Source organism: Alosa alosa, chromosome 6, assembly GCF_017589495.1.
Source record: "Alosa alosa isolate M-15738 ecotype Scorff River chromosome 6, AALO_Geno_1.1, whole genome shotgun sequence".
NCBI lineage: Eukaryota > Metazoa > Chordata > Actinopteri > Clupeiformes > Clupeidae > Alosa > Alosa alosa.
The window spans coordinates 19,756,128-19,769,481 of record NC_063194.1 but is presented as its reverse complement, the minus strand read 5'-3'; the positions used below and the strand labels follow the sequence as shown (position 1 = coordinate 19,769,481).

The 13,354-nt window shown below is 38.2% G+C and overlaps 1 long non-coding RNA gene across 1 annotated transcript; it reads left to right on the top strand.

Annotated features, from left to right (window-relative positions):
• The first annotated feature begins 1,751 nt into the window (after positions 1–1,751).
• Positions 1,752–10,970, top strand: LOC125296744. Its single transcript, XR_007193846.1, has 3 exons — positions 1,752–1,833; positions 6,737–6,902; positions 10,792–10,970. It is a non-coding gene; the product is annotated as an uncharacterized LOC125296744 (long non-coding RNA).
• Positions 10,971–13,354: the final 2,384 nt, after the last annotated feature.

Here is a 13,354-nt window from a genome sequence, read left to right as displayed (position 1 = left end):
ATTCAATGCACACACAACCCGCTGCGATCAAACATGCAATCAAACAAGCGACAAGTCACAAAACAACCTTGTTGTGCCCGAGAGGTTGAGGCGAGCCTAGCCCAAGTGTAGCCTGCCAATGCCAGTGGGGTCAGTGGATTGTAGGGTTACAATAAATTAACAATGAACATGAAATTATCGTACATTATGAGATGTTTTGTTTTCATTATTGATCGGTATTGAGGTCAAAATTATCATACAAATACGATAATATCTGGCAACACTGGCGAGGCTGCTGCATGCCTGGCTCTAACCATGGAAATAATATGTATTTTATGCCATATTTGTGAAAGGAAAATGATGCACAAACTGTTTTAGAAATATTAACAACTATATCTGGTGACCTGATCACAATGTCCCAATGCCTAATTTGTGCATAGGCTAGTGTTCAGTGTGTGCATCATGACACCACAAGTAGGCTATAGGGCATTGCTCGGCTATGGAATCTCTCCGAATGGAATGGCGTAGGCCTATTTGATGGACTCGATGTAGACAGGCAACAGTCAATGTGACAACCTGGCTGTCACTTGCAGCTAGGACACGGTGTTAGGCTACTTCATTTGATCCAAACATAGATGGATCCAAATAACTCGAAATTTGTTGTTTGAGCAGTCAAGATAGATTTGTGTAAACCTTCATTGACCACCAAATGGCAAATGTCCTAGCCCGTAGGTCTCTGAAGAACCTTTTCCAATGTGAAGAACCTTTTGCCTGATGTAATGGTTCAACACAGAATTTTGACTCTCCGTGGAACCATCCAGAAATTTAAAGAACCATTTAAGCACCTTTATTTTTTAGAGTGTATGTTGACCAGTTTGTCATGCAGAGAAACTTAGCTTGTCAGAGGTCTGTATAATACAGCTGTATTCATAAATCCAGTGGTGGACATTACTTGAGTACATTTACTCAATTACTGTACTTTCTGTCGCTTTTTCATGTATCTGTACTTAATTTGAGTATTTCAATTTTGTTAAACTTTTTACTTTTACTCCAGTACATTCCAAGGCCAAATATCTTACTTTTTACTCCACTACATTTTGTGACAGCTGAAGTACAGCTGAAGTTCCTTTTGGAAAAAACACTGTCCAAATACATGTGTACTGTACTTACATGTATATTTTCTATTAAGCGAGCTAGGCTTTAAATAATGGTGTTGCCTAACCTATGTTATTGTCATATCCACTATTTATTGTACCTTGTTGACCCCAATAATAATTCACAATATTGATGTTAATATAACAAACCTCTTGACGCCATCGAGCAAATGATAGACAATGATGGACAATCTGACATTATCAAACACAAAAGGGAACATCTTGATTTGGTCTGAAAGTGTAAAGCATTCAACAAAGAAAAATGTGGTTACTTTGAAGAATCTAAGATAAGATATCACATTCGTTTGTTTTACAATAATTATTAGCTGATTTTGTCCTTGAATGGAGGAGAAAGGCTCAATGAATGCCTATGTCTGTGCCGAATAATTTCAACAAAAGTAAAGGCAACTGTATTAGTCCAAAATACATTTCAGGACTTTTACTTTTGATACTTAAGTACATTTGAAGGCAAGTACTTTTGTACTTCCACTCAAGTGGAAATGTAAAAGGAGGACTTTTACTGGAGTAACATTTGACCATGTGTATCTCTACTTTCACTCCAGGACAGGATTTGTGTACTTCGTCCACCACTGCATAAATCTATAATGTTTAACCTTCTCACAGGGGTCCCTCCAATGCAGAATATGGGCAGAATAAGTGCTAACAATGAAGTACCTGTCCAGAAGGATCTAACAGCTATGTAAGTTTACACACCTTTTTTGTAGTATAGTGGTGGTATTTCTTTTTTAATAATATTAAGCATAAGTACACATAAGTATTGCATTTATTAATTTAGGGTGCGTTCGTAAATTGGCACTCTGAGTGCTCTGAGCACACTCTGAAACTTTTTAACCGTTCGTAAATTCTGGGCACTCCAGATGAAGGGACGGAGTGGCAGAGTGTGTCGTCACACAGTAGATTGCAGGCTAGTGCAGGCTAGTGCTAGAATGCTTTCACATTACAAACTGTTGTTATTTAGTAGGTTAAAACAATTGCTTACACAGTCCTCATCATCACTGTCAAGAAGCTCTTGCATTAGTGGAATTGAGTTCTGAATGACACATAAACCCTGTTCCACAAGTGCTATAGTGATGTCCATATTGTAAACCATACTGTCTGTAATCCTAAATAAATTCACAGGGAGTTAGAACGCTCATCTTTTTTGAACTTCAGAGCGTTATTTTATTTTCAGTGTCAGATTGAATTTCACGAACGCAGCCTTAGTCTTGAGTGTGATGTTACATGCGCTCCAGTCCATATGGTCCCACCATGCCAAATGCAGCTCTTGCTTTTCCTATTCTCCTCTTTACATCTCCTTCTGATCCGCCATCACTCGCTACCTCGCTTCCCAGGTAAATGAAGGAGTTCACCATCAAGCTGGCTAGCATCTTTGCATTGGCCTTGAGCACTTTGGTCTTTTGTGTGCTAATGTAGAGACCTGTCTCAGCAGCCTTCTGTTCTTCCTCTCTCAATTTATCTTGTGGTTTTGGGACAGTAATGTGAAATCATCTGCAAAGTCTAGGTTGTCCGGTTGTGTAAACAGGGTCCATTGGGCACCTGTTGTCAGTGGCTTGCCGCATGATCCAATCGACCACTAACAGTGTTGGGCAAGTTACTTCAAAATCGTAATATATTATGTATTACTTATTACTGTCATTTCAAAGTAATTCATTACATTATATTATTATACGGCTCTTCACAATGCAAGTAGAATGCTCCATTGACTTGAATGGGATTTCCGAAAGTTCTAGCGGTCATTATGTCTTGGGAAAGGACCTCTGAAAACAAGAATGACCGCTGTCAATGGCAACGAAGTTTGTGCTTGGAACTTCATTCAAAAGTGAAAGCAGACGGTTGATCAGCTGTGTTCTAAAGAATGTTTGATTCAAGTTCAGCGTGTGTTGCGAACTATTTGTTTCTCAGCAAAAGCCACTTAATTTAAACGGTAACAAATAAGTGTAAAGAGACATATCATGGAGTTTATTTTTCGTTTTGGCAAGTAGCCGTATAATAAGCGGGATAATGTATAGAACGCCGGTCATCATGGGAAAATAAGTCCCTTCAGGGCGAAACAATGTGTTTCCGGTTTGCCCTGTCGGGACTTATTTTCCCCATAATGACCGGCGTTCTATACATTATCCCTTACATATTACTGTCTCTGAATTGTAAGGCATTACACTACTATTGTATTACTTTTAAGTTACTTTTACCAAAATATCTAGAAATATGGATTTGGAATTGTAAATGCAGTTTATTATGCTCAATGCTCAATGCTCATTGCACTTCTAATGGAGGGTGATGTGGTACAACATAATGACTGAGCTAGGCTTAAGGCTAACAACAGTAGAATGCAATAGGTGCAGTGATGGCTCATGATGCAATACAAGGAACAATCATAGCCAGAATTTTATTAAAAGAAGACAAAAGGTCAAAGTCTGGTCAATTGTGATAGAAATGCTGTAACTTCAGGCTTAGGCCTACTCATTAAAATCAACAGAGAGCCCACTACCTGTATATTGTAACCCAAAACTTAAAGACATGTCAGGATAGGCTACACAGTGCAGCTACTGGCCATTTTGGTGCCCTAACTGGTGAAATACAGTATTAACCTAAGTATGTCATCATATGGCCAACTATAAAGATGTAATCTGCCTGTTCCCAGGGATGGGTAGTATTTCTGAAACATGTAATATGTGGTTCAAATGCAAAATAGTATTTTGTCATTTGTATTTTATTGGGTTGAAGGAAAGGGCTCTGTATTTTGTATCAAAATACTTTATTGGTGTGTATTTTTGTATTTTAAAAATACTGCAAAATACTATATGTGAAAAACACAAAAAAAGTAGATACTACACACAGGTGTAATGAATAATTGGTAATTAGGCAACAATGGTTTATGTTTATCACAATCAGCTAATGTGAGAACAGCTGTGTTCAACAACACAGCTTTTCAGTATTGCTGAAGCATCAGCTCTGGTCTGAAGCACTGGTGTGAAGTGGTACGCAAGTAAAGATGAGCAAGTTTACCTGTGCAAGTTCACATAAGGACACTGACAAAGGCAACCATGTCCCATTGTCTCCATGCCAATCTTTAACAGAAAAATGTCAGATATCTCAACCACAATGACATCAATAGATGGTAAGGTGTGGAGTGTGTTTGAATTCCCTTCCTTGTAGCATCCTTTTCTGCATTCCACAGAGGGGAGAAGTTCACCTTGTTTAATTAAATAACAATTCTATTTCCTTATTAGCTGCATACTTGAGGTTGGAGATATTAAGGCACGTCAAGTCTCTCACATACTGGAACTTCAAGATACATAGCCGTATGATTTTCTTATTCAGTTCTGGACTGGACTTGAATTACGAATTTCGGCACAGATACACAATTATGATTTTGGCCTATTGATTATAATGTGTTTAATTGACAGCTTTGTCAGTCATTTGGATAAGCATCAGCTAGATGACTAAATGTAAATGTAAATTCTTCAATTATTCTTAATTCTGATCACACTACATGAACTTGCATACGGTATACGACAGGGGCCAAATTGTATTGTTTTTTAGTATATAGTTTTAATAGGCTAAATGTTTGGGGGAAAAAAAGCTTTTTTTGCAGTGCTTCCATACTTCCTTGAAAAAAGTATTTTGAGTATTTTCTAAATACAAAAATACAGTATTTTATTTTGATACATAATATGGTTAGGCCTACTGTATTTTGTAGTTTATTTTGATACATTAAAAATGAGGGTATTAGGTATTTTATTTAGAAATACATTCTGATGTATTTTTGCCCATCCCTGCCTGTTCCCAGCATTAGCACATAACTTTGCGATGATTAGCTTGTCACCTGTGACGATATATGCTAGGCCTAAGTGACTGACCTATCTGGGTGTGTTTGGAGATGCCTGACAAAATCAGACATTGTTGAATAGGCATAATTACAGTGCATGAAAATGCACTGTTCTGTTATCCGAAGTCTTCTTCTTTTCTGCGTCTAATTCAGCTTTAACCGTTTAACGTAGAAACTTCGTTCAAACTTTGTAACGTAGGTCTTGAAAAGGACACGTGGGGAATGTATTTTTCACTTTTGTAAACTTTAGACTTTTTGAGATATTAATAAAAAACAAGCTTATTTTTCCCCATAGACTTAACATGGGCTGATGACATCACAATGGGCTAATTAACTTGATTTGCACCTGTATCAACTTCCAGCTGCTCACTACTAGGACCCATCAAAGGGCCAGTTAAACTGATTGTACCTGTATCAACTGCTTTCTGCTTAACTAGGCCAACTCTCTCTGTGTCTCTCCATTCTACAAGGATATAAGGCACATTCACTGGCGCCTTAATGCAGGGGCTTACCTGGGCTGAAGCCCAGGGGCCTCGACCAATGAAATTTTTTTTCAAGAAATTTTTACATTTCTATCCCTTCATTCTCTTTAATTCAAGTTCACAGCACAAAGCTGACATGCACTAGAAGAGCATTTATGCTTTATCAAGAATCAAAAAGATTAGCGTGGCAATCGCTTTCTAGATGTGTCATTAAATTAATTGTGCTATTTCGCGAGGTATAGAGATCTTTCGGTTTCACACACAAAGTGCACTTAACTGTTCTTCATATCCTAGTTGTCTCTGACAAATTGAAAATAATGAGCGTATAGGCTTATATCCATTGAGTCAGTTGCAGCCAGCCACAGTCATCTTCAACCAGTAACAGGAGCTACGTTCTAGCCTAGAAATCTAGACGCACCCTAGCGGCGGCAAATTAATTTGCTCAGCCTGTACGTCTAGTATCGAACCATAGGAATTTCTATTGGCTTAACACCGTGGATGTTCTCCAATCACAGCGCTCTATTTCGTTAGAGAGTCTTAAGGCGGGCTTAACAGGATAACGGTGAACAACAAGGAAGGTGGCTATGGCGAACGAAGAGCGGTTGTTTGAATCGGCGTTGGCGTCAACTTTGGAGGAGTTGGACTTGTGCTTTTCTTTGAAAGTAGAGCAACACAATGCACGTAAGTCATTCCTTTCAAAGAAGGATGTATTTGCCGTTTTGCCGACCGGATACGGATATGGTCGTAGCGCTGGCCTATTGCATGCCTAGGCAGTTTGAAAGACAATTCTCTGCCCGCCCCTTGGATTAAGCAGGTGAATGATTCGATTCCAGACTATACATTTCAATGATATAGGATGGCCCGCCAGGCTAGCTACGTTCTGTTATTTGCGCAGATTTTTTCTCCTCTGTTCTCGCAGTGTTGTTTGCGAATATGTATCAATACATAATACCACTTAATTTCAGGTTAAAATGCATTGTAATGCGCGTTACTGAAGTTTGTACCGAGTAAAATATTACCCAATTTTTTTTGTAATGCCTTACATTGCCGCGTTACAGCAAAAAGCAATATATTACAGTAATTACATTACTTTTGTAATGACCACTAAGAGGAATAGTAATGGGGAAAGTAAACAGCCTTGTCTAACTCCTGTTGTGATGTGCCTGTCAGCTGGTCTTCATGTATGATTCTACATCGCTCATTGCTCTTACAGTTACTCATTAACATGTACATATTGCCCCACCCCCTAACTCCTATACTTATGTTCATAGGTTTTTAGTCAGGATTAATCCTGACTCCAACAAGTGCACTGCCAAGGAGCAGATGAGCAAGACAACTGAGAGAGTGGTGAAGCAGAAGACGTCATACATGAACCCCCATGTAATCTCCTTCATCAGGGACCTCACTGAATTCTATTTGCTAACTGACTAGATGCAGGTGAGGTTCTGATAATAGCTTTAATAATAATAATAATAATAATAATATAATTAATAATATATGTATATATTGTTTTACTATAATTAATCATAATTTGATAATAATAATAACTAGACTGCATTTCCGGCGGGAACTGCGAAAGTGTGCTTGCCCTGGTCCGGTCAGCAACGTGAGCAGACAGTGGCATACGCTATGCTGAACCTGGCTTGATCCAGGCATTGTAACAGTGCCTTTCAGTTTTGGAGCAGTGGCAATATCTCAAAAGCTCTAGGAGAGGGCTATTCAACTATTGGCTTGCGGGTTGAATGCGATTCGTTGGATTTTACCTTTGGCCTGCCTTCGAATTTAGCTTCTATGACTGAGATCAAATCAATAAAATAAAATGACAGCAGTGATTGGCTGCAAAAATAAATAATGTCACGCGTCTTGCACCTCTCAAACTGGGCTATCATTGAAATTATGAAATATGACTAAGGCATTAAAATGCTACTTGTTTGTCAGGATACTTTTTCACTGATTTATTTTAAAAATATGAGCTATGAGTGTGAATGTTATATATTCCATCCCCTAATTCAGTTTTACTGGTTTATTTGACAAATAATCTATATGGATTTGCTCTATAAAGACCTTATGTCTGTTTGGGATTGTTTTGAGAGCCTATTGATGTATCTCAGAATAAAGGAATGTCCACAACATTAGTGATGTTTTTTTTTTTGTGTGTGTGAATGTATTTTACTTAACTCATTGAATGTAGCTGGATACTCATGAACGCATGTCTCTAATAGCCACATTAGGAGTAATTTTAGCAACACCGTATTTTGTGGGGCCCATAACGACCCAGTAGATCATGAAAATGTGCCAAAATTCACATTCCTTGCTTATTGTTGGTACATTAATCCCAGATTGCCACTTATCTGAGATGTAAGAGTTCAGTATACAGTAGGTTTAAGGTCTGGGGCAGGGATTTGACATTCTGTGACTTCTTCATTGAGGGATTGCTTAGCAGCACTGTCCGGTTTCTCATTTCCCCTCAGACCAACATGGCCTGGGACCCAGCAAAAAACTACACTCAAGTTCTGGTTCTTTAGACGTTCTAGTTGATCAAGCTCAGCTTTGGTTGTACTTTTTTGCGTGACATTAAAGCCTACTGGAAAGATTTTTAATTGCAATTTAATTTAATGCAATTTACTTTTATGATTAAATAAAATTAATCCCATAAAATGTATCCCTCTCACCCATAGTTTTCTATTTATTTACAAATGTACATAGGCCTACTGTAATTACATTTATAGTTATTCTACTGATCTTCATACTATTCATCCTGCACATAGACTTATTCTTACTACTCTTATGATGTTGTTTCTGCACTACAATGACACTGTTTCCACACTGCACATAGCTGTATGTTATGTACATATCTGTTATATATTTGTCATATTGAATATCCATAATTAATCTGTTTTATTATATTCTGTTAATACACTGCATATATCTATATTATTATTTCTACTATTATACTGTTACTGCTACATCTACATACATTATTCTACTTATTGTATGAGGTAACTGCTAATACACTGCACATATTTATATTTAATTCATATTACTCTAAACCACCTTCTGTAAATCAACTGTATACTACTGTCTACATTGCACTATATTTCTTGACCTGTCTTTGTATATGTCATCACCTTTCTATACTTTGCATCACATTGAATGCATCCTGTACATGAATCACAACTAAGATCTTTGGTTGCTATGAAGGCCAGTCGTTCTAAATGGATGGTTGCTATGGCCAAAGGCCAGTTCTATCTCTGCCGTTGTCAAGCGGGCATATCCTAACCTTATCTTATTTGAAGCATCTCTATTTTACTTAGCCTACTTCCATACAGCGAGTCCCATTAAGAAGTGGCCACTTCATTCACACTTACCGTGATCCACGCAGCAAGCTGTCACAGACTCAGGCACTACTTTTAGGGCTAAAATGCTTCCTGAATTACTCTTAGTAAAAAAAAAAAAATAGGAGTCCTAAAGTTATGAGTACAAGCATCTCATATCAAATGACCATGGCATCACGCTAAGCAACATAAATCCCATACAGCAACATCTCCTCCCTAGCTTCTAGCCACACAAGAAATGAATAATGTTAAATCTCTGCTTAGCATGCTTCTCCGCTTAGCATTCTAATAACAGAAGGGGCACATTTATGTTGACCACTACAATATGACTCATTATATCTGTAACTGTATAAAACACTTACTTTAATAAAGGACCCACAACATCCAGCACATACACATAGAAACCGATATTTTAGGCACTTGGCCACGAACTCAAAAACGTGTCTCTGAAGCTCTGTTCTAGAATCTTTGCTCTGTTGTTCCCAGAGTTGCTAGGCAACAACAAATAAACGAAATGACAGTCTTTGATACCAATGGTATCAAAAGGGTAGGAGTGATTACGAATGGATGTGTGTGGTTTGCAATTAGAATAAACAAGAAATAACATTTATAATAATTTCCCATGATAAATTACATATTTGCACCTTCCTTACTTATGAAGCTCACTAATGCCACCGTATTTAGTAAAATGTAATACAACGTTGCCACCTAGCGTTCAGATGTATTTAACATTAACGTGACATTGCTTGCTTATTCTTTCGTCAACTCCATGCTTTTAGGAAAACAATCTTTTTATCATAGTTCCCTCTTCAATGAGCGATTACCAGCTCGTTTCTGTAACAGAGATAGCTGTTTATTGTCCCTAGGTTTACAGAAACACCTATTAATACGTAGCCTATGGAGTGCTGCCGACCACTGTTCATTACGGCCCAGAATGCCTTGCATGTCTTTACAACAAAACAACACAGTAAAACCTAAATGCCCGTAAACATATGCATTTGCATACTTGTAACATTTTTAATAATACTCTCCCATCATGATATTTAACAATAATGAAAAAAATAATTTGAATACCATCAATGTGAAAACAACTCTATTATGTAAGCTATATATAGCTACTGTTCTCCCTGCCATTTCAGTTCGTAAGTCCATACTATCCCATGGCAGAGCAAGGATTTCATGATTGGGCAAGGTTGCCCGGAGACATTGTGGCTGCCCAGAGGCATTGAGCATACTTGGAAGGCGTTGTGATAGAAGGTGAATGGTGCAAAGGTGAATGGGTAGAGTTACCAAATACCTGTGGGTGGTTTGCAAAATGATGGAAACTTTTGGAATATTTTTTTTTTTTTTTTTTAGCTTATGCACCCTCACATTGGAGTCCCCAGTTCATATACAAAATTTGGTATCGATATGTGACAGTGTTCCTGAGATATGGACGACTTCCTGTTTCGGAGCTTCGCCACCGTTTTCGTTTGGCTGTGACGGGCAAACGCTTTCGAAAATCAAAAATCCTTCCGGTAACTTTTGTGAGGCTTGGTCCAAGGATAATGTATCGTCAAGTTTCGGTGGCGTTCGGACCAAATTGTGACCTGTGAAAATTTAGTTTCGCTTTCTGTTCAATCCAGTATGGCGGACGAACGACACGCCCATCTGACGTCATCTTCGCGACCAACTTACACCGGTACTGACCAGACGTTTTAAAGTTGGAACGGTGTCTCTGTCTCAAAGGGCCTAGGCGCTAGAGCTGACTAAAAATTAGGGAGACGGGAAAAATAATAAAACTTAAGAAGAACAATAAGTGTGCTGCTTTGCAAGCACACTTAATAATAATAATAATAATAATAATAATAATAATAATAATAATATAATAATAGCATAAGTACCTTGACAGAACTCCGACATCACCATCTTATACCCTCATCACATGTGGTGCAATACAAAGTAATTGTAATCCATGTAACTGTTAATGTTTTTTCTTATTTAATTTTCAGGACAACTGGGATTCTGGCTCTCCAAGGTCAGGGGACCATAGACCTTTATATCAAGTGGCAGGGGAATGATATTTGTAAGAAGTTTCTTTTCATTTATGTTTTAAATGTTCATGCACATGTTCATTATTGTTTTATTTTATTTCAATATTGCCATTGTGTTAATCATTGCTCTTTAAAACGTGCAAATAAGGTTGGTTATTTTTTTTTACCGTATTTTATCAATTCACGTTATTGTTCCATCATGTTAACTTTGAATAGTCTAATGGCGTGTTGTCCATTATCCCTAACTTATGTTGTACCTGTTTTGTCATGTTCCTGTTCACCAAATGTCTTAAATAAATAACTGTTTAAACAATTTCTTGTTGTCCCAGACCCAGCTCTTTAGAGAGCATCTCCTCTCATAGCACCACTTACAACAAGTCTTGCTGATCCTAGCACTTATCAGCCGTCTTGAACTGACACTCAACTGTTTAAAAACAGCACTCACTGGACTTATTCTTACTGTACTCTACCGTTTTAAATTGTCCTAAAACTTTAAAACTTAACTGTTACCATGTTGTTAGTCGCTTTGGTTAAAAATGCGCCAGCCAAATGTAATTGTAATATTTTAGAATATGGGTGATTCTATTAATGATAATTAATAGCTAAAAAAACACAGCTCAAAAAGTACAGTACCTTTAAGGTAAAATTAATTCACAGTAACTTACTGGCAACAATTGGCCAGTAAGTTACTGTGAATACGTTTTACAGTAAATGTACTGTACTTACATTTACAGTAAATACATAAAATACTGTAAATAGAAGTACAGTCCTTTACTGTAAAGTTAATTCACAGTAACTTACTGGCAACAATTGGCCAGTAAGTTACTGTGAATAGGTTTTACAGTAAAGGCACTGTCCTTCCATTTACAGTAAATACATAAAATACTGTAAATAGAAGTACAGTACCTTTACTGTAAAAGCATTATTCAACTTAACTTACTGGCCAATTGTTGCCAGTAAGTTACTGTGAATTTTACGGTAAATTTTTTACAGTGTAGTCCAGCCAGCACGGGAACTCGTGAACAAAGCTATGTAGCCTAGAATAGCATTGTATGTTAAGGTAAAGCATAGAGGCAAGTAAACCTAATGAAAAACTTTAGTTTTACCGTTAGGTAGTCTAACGATAATCATTTCAGAGGTTTTCGATGGATTGACCGTAGGTCAGAAAAGTGGAAAGAAGATTAGCTTCAAGGCTAGAAGCTATAACTTTTTTGTTTTGTTTTACCATGACTGTTTTTGAAGATGATCATGTGTGGTAGTTTCAACATTAACACGACTTAATAGCACTTGTGAGGATGATATTAATAATAATACATAAATAAATGTTTAACTTTGATGACTGAAGGCGAAGGAAGTGTGAGAAGAATTTCTGTGTATATATCATATGAGTTACAAGATTCAGTTCGATGGCTAACGTCACAAAGTTAAGTGCGAGTCTGCGCAGTACTGGGGGGACCAACTGAAAAATGACTCAGTGCCCTCCCATTGAGAACAACGGAGTCTGTTCGTCCATTTCTTTTACTGTCTATGCTCTTACCACTACTACTACGTTAACTTTCACATGGACATGGCGGCTAGCCTAGAAATCTAGACGCACCCTAGCGGCGGCAAATTAATTTACTCAGCCTGTACGTCTAGTATCAAACCATATTGGCTAACACCGTGGATGTTATTCAATCACAGCGCTCTATTTTGTTAGTCTTAAGGCGGGCTTAACAGGATAACGACAGTCCTGCGACGGTGAACAACAAGGAAGGTGGCTATGGCGAACGAAGAGCGGTTGTTTGAATCGGCGTTGGCGTCAACTTTGGAGGAGTTGGACTTGTGCTTTTCTTTGAAAGTTGAGCAACACAATGCACTTAAGTCATTCCTTTCGAAGAAGGATGTATTTGCCGTTTTGCCGACCGGATACGGATATGGTCGTAGCGCTGGCCTATTGCATGCCTAGGCAGTTTGAAAGACAATTCTCTGCCTGCCCCTTGGATTAAGCGAGGTGAATGGTTCAATTCCAGACTATACATTTCAATGATATAGGATGGCCCGCCAGGCTAGCACTTCACCACATCAGGAGTAAAATCGGGAAAGATGTGAATACTTTGTCCGTTGAAGAAAAGATCTCTCAAATCGGCAGCTCGTTTAAGCACCTTTGCAACATCTTGGTAGTAGTGAAGTCGTGCAATAAGAGCGCGAGGCGGCGGGTTTTCACCCTCCGCTCTCCTCCGCATAACTCTGTGTGCACGATCCACCAACGGTTGCTCTTCCAATGACAGCGTGTCTTTCAGGAGCCCAGATACAAATTTTCCAGTATCCATGCCCTTTTCAGAGCCTTCTGCCAACCCCGCAATCCTCACATTTTGTCTCCTTGAACGTCCCTCCAAGTCAGCACATTTCTCTGTAAGACGGTCAACTTCTGTGCACAGACGTTTCACCTCTGACTGGAGTTTGACGATAGCATCCGAACTGTGTGAGGCTGACTGCTCCAACTCCGTGATAGTTTCGCTGTGTTGGTCAGTGGAAGCCT